At 52.9% G+C, this 15319-nt stretch overlaps 3 non-coding genes across 3 annotated transcripts; all 3 read left to right on the forward strand.

The window, feature by feature from the left end:
- The first annotated feature begins 398 nt into the window (after positions 1-398).
- Positions 399-472, forward strand: TRNAI-GAU (transfer RNA isoleucine (anticodon GAU)). Its single transcript has one exon. It is a non-coding gene; the product is annotated as a tRNA-Ile (tRNA).
- Positions 473-8070: 7598 nt separating this feature from the next.
- On the forward strand, positions 8071-8144 carry TRNAI-GAU (transfer RNA isoleucine (anticodon GAU)). Its single transcript has one exon. It is a non-coding gene; the product is annotated as a tRNA-Ile (tRNA).
- A 4493-nt stretch (positions 8145-12637) lies between these two features.
- TRNAI-GAU (transfer RNA isoleucine (anticodon GAU)) lies at positions 12638-12711 on the forward strand. The gene has a single exon. It is a non-coding gene; the product is annotated as a tRNA-Ile (tRNA).
- Positions 12712-15319: the final 2608 nt, after the last annotated feature.

Here is a 15319-nt window from a genome sequence, read left to right on the forward strand (position 1 = left end):
GGTTCAAGTCCACCCGGTGGTGGTGCGGCGCTTTTTTTCTATGGCCTGATAGCTTTGAAGATATGTTCTAATGGTGGTGAGAGCGGAGCACGACTGTCTCCGTTGCGCAATTGGCTAGCGCGATCGGCTGTTAACCGAAAGGTTGGAGTTTTGAGCCCCCCCCCCCCCCCCGGGAGTGGTGTGTTGCTTTTTTCTTTGCGCTGATAGCTTTGAAGATATGTTCTGATGGTGGTGAGAGTGGAGCACGACTGTCTCCGTGGCGCGATCGGCTAGCGAGATCGTCTGTTAACCAAAAGGTTGGAGTTTCGAGCCCACCCCGTGGTGGTGCGGCGCTTTTTTTTCTTTGGGCTGATAGCTTTGAAGATATGTTCTGATGGTGGTGAGAGTGGAGCACGACTGTCTCCGTGGCGCAATTGGCTAGCGCGATTGGCTGATAACCAAAAGGTTGGAGGTTCGAGCCCACCCGGGGACGGTGTGTCGTTTTTTTTCTTTGCGCTGATAGCTTTGAAGATATGTTCTGATGGTGGTGAGAGTGAAGCACGACTGCCTCCGTGGCGCAATTGGCTAGCGCGATCGGCTGTTGACCGAAAGTTTGGAGTTTCGAGCCCAACCGGTGGTTGTGCAGCGCTTCTTTTTCTTTGGGCTGATAGCTCTGAAGAATTGTTCTGACGGTGGTGAGAGCGGAGCACGACTGTCTCCGTGGCACAATTGGCTAGCGCGATTGCTGTTAACCGAAAGGTTGGAGTTTTGAGCCCCCCCCCCGGGAGAGGTGTGTTGCTTTTTTCTTTGCGCTGATAGCTTAGAAGATATGTTCTGATGGTGGTGAGAGTGGAGCACGACTGTCTCCGTGGCGCGATCGGCTAGCGCGATCGTCTGTTAACCGAAAGGTTGGAGGTTCGAGCGCACCCGGTGGTGGTGCGGTGCTTTTTTTCTTTGGGCTGATAGCTTTGAAGATATGTTCTGATGGTGGTGAGAGTGGAGCAGGACTGTCTCCATGGCGCAATTGGCTAGCACGATCGGCTGTTAACCGAAAGGTTGGAGTTTCGAGCCCTCCCGGGAGTGGTGTGTTGCTTTTTTCTTTGCGCTGATAGCTTTGAAGATAGGTTCTGATGGTGGTGAGAGTGGAGCACGACTGTCTCCGTGGCGCGATTGGCTAGCGCGATCGTCTGTTAACCGAAAGGTTGGAGATTCGAGCCCACCCGGTGGTGGTGCGGCGCTTTTTTTTATGGCCTGATAGCTTTGAAGATATGTTCTAATGGTGGTGAGAGTGGAACAGGACTGTCTCCGTGGCGCAATTGTCTAGCGCGATCGGCTGTTAATCGAAAGGTTGGAGTTTCGAGCCCACCCGGTGGTGGTTCGGCGCTTTTTTTTGGGGCTTATAGCTTTGAAGATATGTTCTGATGGTGGTGAGAGTGGAGCAGGACTGTCTCCGTTGCGCAATTGGCTAGCGCGATCGGCTGTTAACCGAAAGGTTGGAGTTTTGAGCCCCCCCCGGGAGTGGTGTGTTGCTTTTTTCTTTGCGCTGATAGCTTTGAAGATATGTTCTGTAGTGGTGAGAGTGAAGCACGACTGTCTCCGTGGCGCGATCGGCTAGCGCGATCGTCTGTTAACCGAAAGGTTGGAGGTTCGAGCCCACCCGGTGGTGGTGCGGCGCTTTTTTTTCTTTGGGATGATAGCTTTGAAGATATCTTCTAAAGGTGGTGAGAGTGAAGAAGGACTGTCTTCGTGGCGAAATCGGGTAGCGCGTTCGGTCGTTAACCGAGAGGTTGGAGGTTCGAGCCCACCCGGTGTTGGTGCGGCGCTTTTTTTTCTTTAGGCTGATAGCTTTGAAGATATGTTCTGATGGTGGTGAGAGTGGAGCACGACTGTCTCCGTGGCGCAAATGGCTAGCGCGATCGGCTGTTAACTGAAAGGTTGGAGGTTCGAGCCCTCCCGGGAGTGGTGTGTTGCTTTTTTTTCTTTGGGCTGATAGCTTGAAGATATTTTCTGATGGTGGTGAGAATGGAGCAGGACTGTCTCCGGGGCGCAATTGGCTAGCGCGATCGGCTGTTAACCGAAAGGTTGGAGGTTCGAGCCCTCCCGGGAGTGACGTGTTGCTTTTTTTTGGCCTGATAGCTTTGAAGATATCTTCTTATGGGGGTGAGAGTGAAGCATGACTGTCTCCATGGCGCAATTGGCTAGCGCGATCGGCTGTTAACCGAAAGGTTGGAGGTTCGAGCCCTCCCGGGAGTGACGTGTTGCTTTTTTTTTGGCCTGATAGCTTTGAAGGTATGTTCTGATGGGGGTGAGAGTGAAGCAGGACTGTCTCCGTGGCGCGATTGGCTAGCGCAATCGTCTGTTAACCGAAAGGTTGGAGGTTCGAGCCCACCCGGTGGTGGTGCGGCGCTTTTTTTCTATGGCCTGATAGCTTTGAAGATATGTTTTAATGGTGGTGAGAGTGGAGCACGACTGCCTCCGTGGCGCAATTGGCTAGCGCGATCGGCTGTTGACCGAAAGGTTGGAGTTTCGAGCCCAACCGGTGGTTGTGCAGCGCTTCTTTTTCTTTGGGCTGATAGCTCTGAAGAATTGTTCTGACGGTGGTGAGAGCGGAGCACGGCTGTCTCCGTGGCACAATTGGCTAGCGCAATTGCTGTTAACCGAAAGGTTGGAGTTTTGAGCCCCCCCCGGGAGAGGTGTGTTGCTTTTTTCTTTGCGCTGATAGCTTTGAAGATATGTTCTGATGGTGGTGAGAGTGGAGCACGACTGTCTCCGTGGCGCGATCGGCTAGCGCGATCGTCTGTTAACCGAAAGGTTGGAGGTTCGAGCGCACCCGGTGGTGGTGCGGTGCTTTTTTTTCTTTGGGCTGATAGCTTTGAAGATATGTTCTGATGATGGTGGTGATAGTGGAGCAGGACTGTCTCCGTGGCGAAATTGGCTAGCGCGATCGGCTGTTAACCAAAAGGTTGGAGGTTCGAGCCCTCCCGGGAGTGGTGAGTTGCTTTGTTTTCTTTGGGCTGATAGCTTTGAAGATATGTTCTGATGGTGGTGAGACTGAAGCAGGACTGTCTTCGTGGCGCAATTGGGTAGCGCGTTCGGTCGTTAACCGAAAAGTTGGAGGTTCGAGGCCGCCCGGTGGTGGTGCGGCGCTTTTTTTTCTATCGGCTGATAGCTTTGAAGTTATGTTCTGATGGTGGTGAGAGTGAAGCAGGACTGTCTCCATGGCGCAATTGGCTAGCACGATCGGCTGTTAACCGAAAGGCTGGAGTTTCGAGCCCTCCCGGGAGTGGTGTGTTGCTTTTTTCTTTGCGCTGATAGCTTTGAAGATAGGTTCTGATGGTGGTGAGAGTGGAGCACGACTGTCTTCGTGGCGCGATTGGCTAGCGCGATCGTCTGTTAACCGAAAGGTTGGAGGTTCGAGCCCACCCGGTGGTGGTGCGGCGCTTTTTTTTATGGCCTGATAGCTTTGAAGATATGTTCTGATGGTGGTGAGAGTGGAGCAGGACTGTCTCCATGGCGCAATTGGCTAGCACGATCGGCTGTTAACCGAAAGGTTGGAGTTTCGAGCCCACCCGGGAGTGGTGTTTTGCTTTTTTCTTTGCGCTGATAGCTTTGAAGATAGGTTCTGATGGTGGTGAGAGTGGAGCACGACTGTCTCCGTGGCGCGATTGGCTAGCGCGATCGGCTGTTGACCGAAAGGTTGGAGTTTCGAGCCCAACCGGTGGTTGTGCAGCGCTTCTTTTTCTTTGGGCTGATAGCTCTGAAGAATTGTTCTGACGGTGGTGAGAGCGGAGCACGACTGTCTCCGTGGCACAATTGGCTAGCGCAATTGCTGTTAACCGAAAGGTTGGAGTTTTGAGCCCCCCCGGGAGAGGTATGTTGCTTTTTTCTTTGCGCTGATAGCTTTGAAGATATGTTCTGATGGTGGTGAGAGTGGAGCACGACTGTCTCCGTGGCGCGATCGGCTAGAGCGATCGTCTGTTAACCGAAAGGTTGGAGGTTCGAGCGCACCCGGTGGTGGTGCGGTGCTTTTTTTTCTTTGGGCTGATAGCTTTGAAGATATGTTCTGATGATGGTGGTGAGAGTGGAGCAGGACTGTCTCCGTGGCGAAATTGGCTAGCGCGATCGGCTGTTAACCGAAAGGTTGGAGGTTCGAGCCCTCCCGGGAGTGGTGAGTTGCTTTGTTTTCTTTGGGCTGATAGCTTTGAAGATATGTTCTGATGGTGGTGAGAGCGGAGCACGACTGTCTCCGTTGCGCAATTGGCTAGCGCGATCGGCTGTTAACCGAAAGGTTGGAGTTTTGAGCCCCCCCCCCCCGGGAGTGGTGTGTTGCTTTTTTCTTTGCGCTGATAGCTTTGAAGATATGTTCTGATGGTGGTGAGAGTGAAGCACGACTGTCTCCGTGGCACGATCGGCTAGCGCGATCGTCTGTTAACCGAAAGGTTGGAGGTTCGAGCGCACCCGGTGGTGGTGCGGTGCTTTTTTTTCTTTGGGCTGATAGCTTTGAAGATATGTTCTGATGATGGTGGTGAGAGTGGAGCAGGACTGTCTCCGTGGCGAAATTGGCTAGCGCGATCGGCTGATAACCAAAAGGTTGGAGGTTCGAGCCCACCCGGGGACGGTGTGTCGTTTTTTTTCTTTGCGCTGATAGCTTTGAAGATATGTTCTGATGGTGGTGAGAGTGAAGCACGACTGCCTCCGTGGCGCAATTGGCTAGCGCGATCGGCTGTTGACCGAAAGTTTGGAGTTTCGAGCCCAACCGGTGGTTGTGCAGCGCTTCTTTTTCTTTGGGCTGATAGCTCTGAAGATATCTTCTAAAGGTGGTGAGAGTGGAGAAGGACTGTCTTCGTGGCGAAATCGGGTAGCGCGTTCGGTCGTTAACCGAAAGGTTGGAGGTTCGAGCGCACCCGGTGGTGGTGCGGTGCTTTTTTTTCTTTGGGCTGATAGCTTTGAAGATATCTTCTGATGATGGTGGTGAGAGTGGAGCAGGACTGTCTCCGTGGCGAAATTGGCTAGCGCGATCGGCTGTTAACCGAAAGGTTGGAGGTTCGAGCCCTCCCGGGAGTGGTGAGTTGCTTTGTTTTCTTTGGGCTGATAGCTTTGAAGATATGTTCTGACGGTGGTGAGAGCGGAGCACGACTGTCTCCGTGGCACAATTGGCTAGCGCAATTGCTGTTAACCGAAAGGTTGGAGTTTTGAGCCCCCCCGGGAGAGGTATGTTGCTTTTTTCTTTGCGCTGATAGCTTTGAAGATATGTTCTGATGGTGGTGAGAGTGGAGCACGACTGTCTCCGTGGCGCGATCGGCTAGCGCGATCGTCTGTTAACCGAAAGGTTGGAGGTTCGAGCGCACCCGGTGGTGGTGCGGTGCTTTTTTTTCTTTGGGCTGATAGCTTTGAAGATATGTTCTGATGATGGTGGTGAGAGTGGAGCAGGACTGTCTCCGTGGCGAAATTGGCTAGCGCGATCGGCTGATAACCAAAAGGTTGGAGGTTCGAGCCCACCCGGGGACGGTGTGTCGTTTTTTTTCTTTGCGCTGATAGCTTTGAAGATATGTTCTGATGGTGGTGAGAGTGAAGCACGACTGCCTCCGTGGCGCAATTGGCTAGCGCGATCGGCTGTTGACCGAAAGTTTGGAGTTTCGAGCCCAACCGGTGGTTGTGCAGCGCTTCTTTTTCTTTGGGCTGATAGCTCTGAAGATATCTTCTAAAGGTGGTGAGAGTGGAGAAGGACTGTCTTCGTGGCGAAATCGGGTAGCGCGTTCGGTCGTTAACCGAAAGGTTGGAGGTTCGAGCCCACCCGGTGGTGGTGCCGCGCTTTTTTTCTTTAGGCTGATAGCTTTGAAGATATGTTCTAAAGGTGGTGAGAGTGGAGCAGGACTGTCTTCGTGGCGAAATCGGGTAGGGCGTTCGGCCGTTAACCGAAAGGTTGAAGGTTCGAGCCCACCCGGTGGTGGTGCGGCGCTTTTTTTTCTTTAGGCTGATAGCTTTGAAGATATGTTCTGATGATGGTGATGAGAGTGGAGCAGGACTGTCTCCGTGGCGAAATTGGCTAGCGCGATCGACTGTTAACCGAAAGGTTGGAAGTTCGAGCCCTCCCGGGAGTGGTGAGTTGCTTTTTTTCTTTGCGCTGATAGCTTTGAAGATATGTTCTTTTGGTGGTGAGAGTGGAGCACGAATGTCTCCGTGGCGCGATCGGCTAGCGCGATCGTCTGTTAACCGAAAGGTTGGAGGTTCGAGCCCACCCGGTAGTGGTGTGTTGCTTTTTTCTTTGCGCTGATAGCTTTGAAGATATGTTCTGATGGTGGTGAGAGCGGAGCACGACTGTCTCCGTGGCCCAATTGGCTAGCGCGATCGGCTGTTACCCGAAACGTTGGAGGTTCAAGTCCACCCGGTGGTGGTGCGGCGCTTTTTTTCTATGGCCTGATAGCTTTGAAGATATGTTCTAATGGTGGTGAGAGCGAAGCACGACTGTCTCCGTTGCGCAATTGGCTAGCGCGATCGTCTGTTAACCGAAAGGTTGGAGGTTCGAGCGCACCCGGTGGTGGTGCGGTGCTTTTTTTCTTTGGGCTGATAGCTTTGAAGATATGTTCTGATGGTGGTGAGAGTGGAGCACGACTGTCTCCGTGGCGCGATCGGCTAGCGCGATCGTCTGTTAACCAAAAGGTTGGAGTTTCGAGCCCACCCCGTGGTGGTGCGGCGCTTTTTTTTCTTTGGGCTGATAGCTTTGAAGATATGTTCTGATGGTGGTGAGAGTGGAGCACGACTGTCTCCGTGGCGCAATTGGCTAGCGCGATTGGCTGATAACCAAAAGGTTGGAGGTTTGAGCCCACCCGGGGACGGTGTGTCGTTTTTTTTTCTTTGCGCTGATAGCTTTGAAGATATGTTCTGATGGTGGTGAGAGTGAAGCACGACTGCCTCCGTGGCGCAATTGGCTAGCGCGATCGGCTGTTGACCGAAAGTTTGGAGTTTCGAGCCCAACCGGTGGTTGTGCAGCGCTTCTTTTTCTTTGGGCTGATAGCTCTGAAGAATTGTTCTGACGGTGGTGAGAGCGGAGCACGACTGTCTCCGTGGCACAATTGGCTAGCGCGATTGCTGTTAACCGAAAGGTTGGAGTTTTGAGCCCCCCCCCAGGAGAGGTGTGTTGCTTTTTTCTTTGCGCTGATAGCTTTGAAGATATGTTCTGATGGTGGTGAGAGTGGAGCACGACTGTCTCCGTGGCGCGATCGGCTAGCGCGATCGTCTGTTAACCGAAAGGTTGGAGGTTCGAGCGCACCCGGTGGTGGTGCGGTGCTTTTTTTCTTTGGGCTGATAGCTTTGAAGATATGTTCTGATGGTGGTGAGAGTGGAGCAGGACTGTCTCCATGGCGCAATTGGCTAGCACGATCGGCTGTTAACCGAAAGGTTGGAGTTTCGAGCCCTCCCGGGAGTGGTGTGTTGCTTTTTTCTTTGCGCTGATAGCTTTGAAGATAGGTTCTGATGGTGGTGAGAGTGGAGCACGACTGTCTCCGTGGCGCGATTGGCTAGCGCGATCGTCTGTTAACCGAAAGGTTGGAGGTTCGAGCCCACCCGGTGGTGGTGCGGCGCTTTTTTTTATGGCCTGATAGCTTGAAGATATGTTCTAATGGTGGTGAGAGTGGAACAGGACTGTCTCCGTGGCGCAATTTTCTAGCGCGATCGGCTGTTAATCGAAAGGTTGGAGGTTCAAGTCCACCCGGTGGTGGTGCGGCGCTTTTTTTCTATGGCCTGATAGCTTTGAAGATATGTTCTAATGGTGGTGAGAGCGGAGCACGACTGTCTCCGTTGCGCAATTGGCTAGCGCGATCGGCTGTTAACCGAAAGGTTGGAGTTTTGAGCCCCCCCCCCCCCCGGGAGTGGTGTGTTGCTTTTTTCTTTGCGCTGATAGCTTTGAAGATATGTTCTGATGGTGGTGAGAGTGGAGCACGACTGTCTCCGTGGCGCGATCGGCTAGCGAGATCGTCTGTTAACCAAAAGGTTGGAGTTTCGAGCCCACCCCGTGGTGGTGCGGCGCTTTTTTTTCTTTGGGCTGATAGCTTTGAAGATATGTTCTGATGGTGGTGAGAGTGGAGCACGACTGTCTCCGTGGCGCAATTGGCTAGCGCGATTGGCTGATAACCAAAAGGTTGGAGGTTCGAGCCCACCCGGGGACGGTGTGTCGTTTTTTTTCTTTGCGCTGATAGCTTTGAAGATATGTTCTGATGGTGGTGAGAGTGAAGCACGACTGCCTCCGTGGCGCAATTGGCTAGCGCGATCGGCTGTTGACCGAAAGTTTGGAGTTTCGAGCCCAACCGGTGGTTGTGCAGCGCTTCTTTTTCTTTGGGCTGATAGCTCTGAAGAATTGTTCTGACGGTGGTGAGAGCGGAGCACGACTGTCTCCGTGGCACAATTGGCTAGCGCGATTGCTGTTAACCGAAAGGTTGGAGTTTTGAGCCCCCCCCCGGGAGAGGTGTGTTGCTTTTTTCTTTGCGCTGATAGCTTAGAAGATATGTTCTGATGGTGGTGAGAGTGGAGCACGACTGTCTCCGTGGCGCGATCGGCTAGCGCGATCGTCTGTTAACCGAAAGGTTGGAGGTTCGAGCGCACCCGGTGGTGGTGCGGTGCTTTTTTTCTTTGGGCTGATAGCTTTGAAGATATGTTCTGATGGTGGTGAGAGTGGAGCAGGACTGTCTCCATGGCGCAATTGGCTAGCACGATCGGCTGTTAACCGAAAGGTTGGAGTTTCGAGCCCTCCCGGGAGTGGTGTGTTGCTTTTTTCTTTGCGCTGATAGCTTTGAAGATAGGTTCTGATGGTGGTGAGAGTGGAGCACGACTGTCTCCGTGGCGCGATTGGCTAGCGCGATCGTCTGTTAACCGAAAGGTTGGAGATTCGAGCCCACCCGGTGGTGGTGCGGCGCTTTTTTTTATGGCCTGATAGCTTTGAAGATATGTTCTAATGGTGGTGAGAGTGGAACAGGACTGTCTCCGTGGCGCAATTGTCTAGCGCGATCGGCTGTTAATCGAAAGGTTGGAGTTTCGAGCCCACCCGGTGGTGGTTCGGCGCTTTTTTTTGGGGCTTATAGCTTTGAAGATATGTTCTGATGGTGGTGAGAGTGGAGCAGGACTGTCTCCGTTGCGCAATTGGCTAGCGCGATCGGCTGTTAACCGAAAGGTTGGAGTTTTGAGCCCCCCCCGGGAGTGGTGTGTTGCTTTTTTCTTTGCGCTGATAGCTTTGAAGATATGTTCTGTAGTGGTGAGAGTGAAGCACGACTGTCTCCGTGGCGCGATCGGCTAGCGCGATCGTCTGTTAACCGAAAGGTTGGAGGTTCGAGCCCACCCGGTGGTGGTGCGGCGCTTTTTTTTCTTTGGGATGATAGCTTTGAAGATATCTTCTAAAGGTGGTGAGAGTGAAGAAGGACTGTCTTCGTGGCGAAATCGGGTAGCGCGTTCGGTCGTTAACCGAGAGGTTGGAGGTTCGAGCCCACCCGGTGTTGGTGCGGCGCTTTTTTTTCTTTAGGCTGATAGCTTTGAAGATATGTTCTGATGGTGGTGAGAGTGGAGCACGACTGTCTCCGTGGCGCAAATGGCTAGCGCGATCGGCTGTTAACTGAAAGGTTGGAGGTTCGAGCCCTCCCGGGAGTGGTGTGTTGCTTTTTTTTCTTTGGGCTGATAGCTTGAAGATATGTTCTGATGGTGGTGAGAATGGAGCAGGACTGTCTCCGGGGCGCAATTGGCTAGCGCGATCGGCTGTTAACCGAAAGGTTGGAGGTTCGAGCCCTCCCGGGAGTGACGTGTTGCTTTTTTTTGGCCTGATAGCTTTGAAGATATCTTCTTATGGGGGTGAGAGTGAAGCATGACTGTCTCCATGGCGCAATTGGCTAGCGCGATCGGCTGTTAACCGAAAGGTTGGAGGTTCGAGCCCTCCCGGGAGTGACGTGTTGCTTTTTTTTGGCCTGATAGCTTTGAAGGTATGTTCTGATGGGGGTGAGAGTGAAGCAGGACTGTCTCCGTGGCGCAATTGGCAAGCGCGTTCGGCCGTTAACCGAAAGGTTGGAGGTTCAAGCCCACCCGGTGGTGATGCGGCGCTTTTTTTTCTATAGGATGATAGCTTTGAAGATATGTTCTGGTGGTGGTGAGAGTGGAGGATGACTGTCTCCGTGGCGCAGTTGGCTAGCGCGATCGGCTGTTAACCGAAAGGTTGGAGTTTCGAGCCCACCCCGTGGTGGTGCGGCGCTTTTTTTTTCTTTGGGCTGATAGCTTTGAAGATATGTTCTGATGGTAGTGAGAGTGGAGCATGACTGTCTCCATGGCGCAATTGGCTAGCACGATCGGCTGTTAACCTAAAGGTTGGAGTTTCGAGCCCTCCCGGGAGTGCTGTGTTGCTTTTTTCTTTGCGCTGATAGCTTTGAAGATAGGTTCTGATGGTGGTGAGAGTGGAGCACGACTGTCTCCGTGGCGCGATTGGCTAGCGCAATCGTCTGTTAACCGAAAGGTTGGAGGTTCGAGCCCACCCGGTGGTGGTGCGGCGCTTTTTTTCTATGGCCTGATAGCTTTGAAGATATGTTTTAATGGTGGTGAGAGTGGAGCACGACTGCCTCCGTGGCGCAATTGGCTAGCGCGATCGGCTGTTGACCGAAAGGTTGGAGTTTCGAGCCCAACCGGTGGTTGTGCAGCGCTTCTTTTTCTTTGGGCTGATAGCTCTGAAGAATTGTTCTGACGGTGGTGAGAGCGGAGCACGGCTGTCTCCGTGGCACAATTGGCTAGCGCAATTGCTGTTAACCGAAAGGTTGGAGTTTTGAGCCCCCCCCGGGAGAGGTGTGTTGCTTTTTTCTTTGCGCTGATAGCTTTGAAGATATGTTCTGATGGTGGTGAGAGTGGAGCACGACTGTCTCCGTGGCGCGATCGGCTAGCGCGATCGTCTGTTAACCGAAAGGTTGGAGGTTCGAGCGCACCCGGTGGTGGTGCGGTGCTTTTTTTTCTTTGGGCTGATAGCTTTGAAGATATGTTCTGATGATGGTGGTGATAGTGGAGCAGGACTGTCTCCGTGGCGAAATTGGCTAGCGCGATCGGCTGTTAACCAAAAGGTTGGAGGTTCGAGCCCTCCCGGGAGTGGTGAGTTGCTTTGTTTTCTTTGGGCTGATAGCTTTGAAGATATGTTCTGATGGTGGTGAGACTGAAGCAGGACTGTCTTCGTGGCGCAATTGGGTAGCGCGTTCGGTCGTTAACCGAAAAGTTGGAGGTTCGAGGCCGCCCGGTGGTGGTGCGGCGCTTTTTTTTTCTATCGGCTGATAGCTTTGAAGTTATGTTCTGATGGTGGTGAGAGTGGAGCAGGACTGTCTCCATGGCGCAATTGGCTAGCACGATCGGCTGTTAACCGAAAGGTTGGAGTTTCGAGCCCTCCCGGGAGTGGTGTGTTGCTTTTTTCTTTGCGCTGATAGCTTTGAAGATAGGTTCTGATGGTGGTGAGAGTGGAGCACGACTGTCTTCGTGGCGCGATTGGCTAGCGCGATCGTCTGTTAACCGAAAGGTTGGAGGTTCGAGCCCACCCGGTGGTGGTGCGGCGCTTTTTTTTATGGCCTGATAGCTTTGAAGATATGTTCTGATGGTGGTGAGAGTGGAGCAGGACTGTCTCCATGGCGCAATTGGCTAGCACGATCGGCTGTTAACCGAAAGGTTGGAGTTTCGAGCCCACCCGGGAGTGGTGTTTTGCTTTTTTCTTTGCGCTGATAGCTTTGAAGATAGGTTCTGATGGTGGTGAGAGTGGAGCACGACTGTCTCCGTGGCGCGATTGGCTAGCGCGATCGGCTGTTGACCGAAAGGTTGGAGTTTCGAGCCCAACCGGTGGTTGTGCAGCGCTTCTTTTTCTTTGGGCTGATAGCTCTGAAGAATTGTTCTGACGGTGGTGAGAGCGGAGCACGACTGTCTCCGTGGCACAATTGGCTAGCGCAATTGCTGTTAACCGAAAGGTTGGAGTTTTGAGCCCCCCCGGGAGAGGTATGTTGCTTTTTTCTTTGCGCTGATAGCTTTGAAGATATGTTCTGATGGTGGTGAGAGTGGAGCACGACTGTCTCCGTGGCGCGATCGGCTAGCGCGATCGTCTGTTAACCGAAAGGTTGGAGGTTCGAGCGCACCCGGTGGTGGTGCGGTGCTTTTTTTTCTTTGGGCTGATAGCTTTGAAGATATGTTCTGATGATGGTGGTGAGAGTGGAGCAGGACTGTCTCCGTGGCGAAATTGGCTAGCGCGATCGGCTGTTAACCGAAAGGTTGGAGGTTCGAGCCCTCCCGGGAGTGGTGAGTTGCTTTGTTTTCTTTGGGCTGATAGCTTTGAAGATATGTTCTGATGGTGGTGAGAGCGGAGCACGACTGTCTCCGTTGCGCAATTGGCTAGCGCGATCGGCTGTTAACCGAAAGGTTGGAGTTTTGAGCCCCCCCCCCCCCCCGGGAGTGGTGTGTTGCTTTTTTCTTTGCGCTGATAGCTTTGAAGATATGTTCTGATGGTGGTGAGAGTGGAGCACGACTGTCTCCGTGGCGCGATCGGCTAGCGAGATCGTCTGTTAACCAAAAGGTTGGAGTTTCGAGCCCACCCCGTGGTGGTGCGGCGCTTTTTTTTCTTTGGGCTGATAGCTTTGAAGATATGTTCTGATGGTGGTGAGAGTGGAGCACGACTGTCTCCGTGGCGCAATTGGCTAGCGCGATTGGCTGATAACCAAAAGGTTGGAGGTTCGAGCCCACCCGGGGACGGTGTGTCGTTTTTTTTCTTTGCGCTGATAGCTTTGAAGATATGTTCTGATGGTGGTGAGAGTGAAGCACGACTGCCTCCGTGGCGCAATTGGCTAGCGCGATCGGCTGTTGACCGAAAGTTTGGAGTTTCGAGCCCAACCGGTGGTTGTGCAGCGCTTCTTTTTCTTTGGGCTGATAGCTCTGAAGAATTGTTCTGACGGTGGTGAGAGCGGAGCACGACTGTCTCCGTGGCACAATTGGCTAGCGCGATTGCTGTTAACCGAAAGGTTGGAGTTTTGAGCCCCCCCCCGGGAGAGGTGTGTTGCTTTTTTCTTTGCGCTGATAGCTTAGAAGATATGTTCTGATGGTGGTGAGAGTGGAGCACGACTGTCTCCGTGGCGCGATCGGCTAGCGCGATCGTCTGTTAACCGAAAGGTTGGAGGTTCGAGCGCACCCGGTGGTGGTGCGGTGCTTTTTTTCTTTGGGCTGATAGCTTTGAAGATATGTTCTGATGGTGGTGAGAGTGGAGCAGGACTGTCTCCATGGCGCAATTGGCTAGCACGATCGGCTGTTAACCGAAAGGTTGGAGTTTCGAGCCCTCCCGGGAGTGGTGTGTTGCTTTTTTCTTTGCGCTGATAGCTTTGAAGATAGGTTCTGATGGTGGTGAGAGTGGAGCACGACTGTCTCCGTGGCGCGATTGGCTAGCGCGATCGTCTGTTAACCGAAAGGTTGGAGATTCGAGCCCACCCGGTGGTGGTGCGGCGCTTTTTTTTATGGCCTGATAGCTTTGAAGATATGTTCTAATGGTGGTGAGAGTGGAACAGGACTGTCTCCGTGGCGCAATTGTCTAGCGCGATCGGCTGTTAATCGAAAGGTTGGAGTTTCGAGCCCACCCGGTGGTGGTTCGGCGCTTTTTTTTGGGGCTTATAGCTTTGAAGATATGTTCTGATGGTGGTGAGAGTGGAGCAGGACTGTCTCCGTTGCGCAATTGGCTAGCGCGATCGGCTGTTAACCGAAAGGTTGGAGTTTTGAGCCCCCCCCGGGAGTGGTGTGTTGCTTTTTTCTTTGCGCTGATAGCTTTGAAGATATGTTCTGTAGTGGTGAGAGTGAAGCACGACTGTCTCCGTGGCGCGATCGGCTAGCGCGATCGTCTGTTAACCGAAAGGTTGGAGGTTCGAGCCCACCCGGTGGTGGTGCGGCGCTTTTTTTTCTTTGGGATGATAGCTTTGAAGATATCTTCTAAAGGTGGTGAGAGTGAAGAAGGACTGTCTTCGTGGCGAAATCGGGTAGCGCGTTCGGTCGTTAACCGAGAGGTTGGAGGTTCGAGCCCACCCGGTGTTGGTGCGGCGCTTTTTTTTCTTTAGGCTGATAGCTTTGAAGATATGTTCTGATGGTGGTGAGAGTGGAGCACGACTGTCTCCGTGGCGCAAATGGCTAGCGCGATCGGCTGTTAACTGAAAGGTTGGAGGTTCGAGCCCTCCCGGGAGTGGTGTGTTGCTTTTTTTTCTTTGGGCTGATAGCTTGAAGATATGTTCTGATGGTGGTGAGAATGGAGCAGGACTGTCTCCGGGGCGCAATTGGCTAGCGCGATCGGCTGTTAACCGAAAGGTTGGAGGTTCGAGCCCTCCCGGGAGTGACGTGTTGCTTTTTTTTGGCCTGATAGCTTTGAAGATATCTTCTTATGGGGGTGAGAGTGAAGCATGACTGTCTCCATGGCGCAATTGGCTAGCGCGATCGGCTGTTAACCGAAAGGTTGGAGGTTCGAGCCCTCCCGGGAGTGACGTGTTGCTTTTTTTTGGCCTGATAGCTTTGAAGGTATGTTCTGATGGGGGTGAGAGTGAAGCAGGACTGTCTCCGTGGCGCAATTGGCAAGCGCGTTCGGCCGTTAACCGAAAGGTTGGAGGTTCAAGCCCACCCGGTGGTGATGCGGCGCTTTTTTTTCTATAGGATGATAGCTTTGAAGATATGTTCTGGTGGTGGTGAGAGTGGAGGATGACTGTCTCCGTGGCGCAGTTGGCTAGCGCGATCGGCTGTTAACCGAAAGGTTGGAGTTTCGAGCCCACCCCGTGGTGGTGCGGCGCTTTTTTTTTCTTTGGGCTGATAGCTTTGAAGATATGTTCTGATGGTAGTGAGAGTGGAGCATGACTGTCTCCATGGCGCAATTGGCTAGCACGATCGGCTGTTAACCTAAAGGTTGGAGTTTCGAGCCCTCCCGGGAGTGCTGTGTTGCTTTTTTCTTTGCGCTGATAGCTTTGAAGATAGGTTCTGATGGTGGTGAGAGTGGAGCACGACTGTCTCCGTGGCGCGATTGGCTAGCGCAATCGTCTGTTAACCGAAAGGTTGGAGGTTCGAGCCCACCCGGTGGTGGTGCGGCGCTTTTTTTCTATGGCCTGATAGCTTTGAAGATATGTTTTAATGGTGGTGAGAGTGGAGCACGACTGCCTCCGTGGCGCAATTGGCTAGCGCGATCGGCTGTTGACCGAAAGGTTGGAGTTTCGAGCCCAACCGGTGGTTGTGCAGCGCTTCTTTTTCTTTGGGCTGATAGCTCTGAAGAATTGTTCTGACGGTGGTGAGAGCGGAGCACGGCTGTCTCCGTGGCACAATTGGCTAGCGCAATTGCTGTTAACCG

Source organism: Rhipicephalus microplus, chromosome 9, assembly GCF_043290135.1.
Source record: "Rhipicephalus microplus isolate Deutch F79 chromosome 9, USDA_Rmic, whole genome shotgun sequence".
NCBI lineage: Eukaryota > Metazoa > Arthropoda > Arachnida > Ixodida > Ixodidae > Rhipicephalus > Rhipicephalus microplus.